Genomic DNA, 2014 nt, shown 5'->3' on the forward strand with positions numbered 1-2014 from the left:
ATGCGCCAAATTTAATCTATTTCACCTAAAAGGTGAAAAGTCCTTAAAAATAAATCATTTTGTTGCCCTTGGATCATCTGACTTAAAAATGAAACCATCTGCTTCCGTTCGCTCCTCTCTTTGTTAGACAATAAATGGTACAAAATACCAGCATATAAATAAATAAAAAACATTAAAAAAAATATTCATGCTTTTATGACTGTAGGTCATTTTGATGACACAAGAACTCAATAAAAGCCAGTTTATTCACACTAAAGGACATAAATATGTATCTTGCCGTTAAATCTGCTTCACTGCTTTATTTTAAAGTGAGTTTGGGGTTTCTAATTCCAGATTTGAGGCTGAAGAGCATTAAAAACACTTCAAGGTCACAGATTCGAATCAGCGACGTGGCGTTACATAACCTCCTTCGAGGTCTGAACCATTTCTAGCTGCAAATTAAATCACATCTTCAGAGTTTAGGTCAGAGAGTGAACTTATTTTTATGGCGAGCAGAAGCTGAAGGATGAAGCTCAAACACACAGAGTTCCTCAGATCAGGAGAAGCTTAATCTGCTGCAGCAGCTCCTTCAAATGATCAGATTTATGTGGATCTCTGCAGTGAAATCTGCAGAGCCGCTCCCGCAGGTGAGACTCCAGAGCATCAAAGTCGCATCGATGACGGGCTTTTATCACCTCCAAACAGAGATCATAGTGAGCTGAAGAAACGGGGAAGAGTTTCAACTGCAGAACATTTTGAGACTAAAAGAATGGATCGTTATCATGAACAAGTGGACGTGCGGTCGGCTGAAACCCGTTCTTTAGTTCAAACCACCTCATCCTTCTAATTTCTGATGGAAATACTGCAATAAAGAAGAAAAATACTCAGTTTTTTCAAAATTGACACATTTCCATTTGAAAAATGAACTACTGCAAATTAAATTTGTGCAATTTCATAGTCAATGGAAACTCAGCTACAGTCTCACTGGCTGACGGGAAGCATCAACTTGGAGCTGAACTGAACCGCCACTCCTCCACCCGCCGCTCCATCCATCATCCTCAGGATTCAATGACGCTAGCACAACCTTTGCAGGTACAACAGCATCAAGCCTTCTTTTTCGTTTAAACTTGTCTGGCAGATGAGCAGACAGATGAGAGCTGAAGGCTTCTGGTGTTGGACATTTCACTGTTTCAACAGAGGGTTATGGGTGTAGTTGGATTATATTTGTATAAACCCCTTTTGTAATTTATCTATGTTGATTAAATGTGTATCCTTTTTTGGTTGGCTTAAAAAAAAAAAAAAAAAAACCCTTGTCGATTGCCCGTACCAGTCGGACAGTGGCAGTGGGATGGCAATGGGGGCCAGGATGGTCGCACTCTGAACTCGACCAATCAGACAGTTTGGTGGACTTTTAAGGCCCTCCTACCAATCAATTCAGCTCTAAGATGCATCCCATCAGCCAGTGCAACAGTGGCTGCTTTTCCATTGACTATGAAAGTGCAAAAATCGGATTTGCTGCTGCATTCCTGCCATCAGCTGATAGCTGAAAACACTGTAGCTGATAGCTAAAAACGCTGAATCTGATGGCCTGAAAACGCTGAAGCTGATGGCTGAAAACGCTGAATCTGATAGCTGAAAACGCTGAATCTGATAGCTGCAAACGCCGAATCTGATAGCTGCAAACGCTGAAGCTGATGGCTGAAAACGCTGAAGCTGATGGTTGAAAATGCTGAAGCTGATAGTTGAAGCTGAGGGCTGAAAACGCTGAAGCTGATAGCTGAAAACACTGAAGCTGATGGCTAAAAACGCTGAAGCTGATGGCTGAAAACGCAGAAGCTGATGGCTGAAAACGCTGAAGCTGATGGCTGAAAACGCTGAAGCTGATAGCTGAAAATGCTAAAGTTAATAGCTGAAAACGGTGAAACTGATGGATGAAAATGCTAAATTTAATAGCTGAAAATGCTGAACTTGATGGCTGAAAACGCTGAAGCCGATGGCTGAAAACGCTGAAGCTGATAGCTAAAAAAGCTGAAGC

At 41.5% G+C, this 2014-nt stretch overlaps 1 protein-coding gene across 1 annotated transcript in view; it reads right to left on the reverse strand.

Moving 5' to 3' along the window:
- Window positions 1-2014, reverse strand: part of mast4 (microtubule associated serine/threonine kinase family member 4) — a gene marked incomplete at its 5' end in the record, with an annotated part of 103919 nt that overhangs the window by 31872 nt on the left and 70033 nt on the right.

This window comes from Oryzias melastigma, linkage group LG12 (assembly GCF_002922805.2).
Source record: "Oryzias melastigma strain HK-1 linkage group LG12, ASM292280v2, whole genome shotgun sequence".
NCBI lineage: Eukaryota > Metazoa > Chordata > Actinopteri > Beloniformes > Adrianichthyidae > Oryzias > Oryzias melastigma.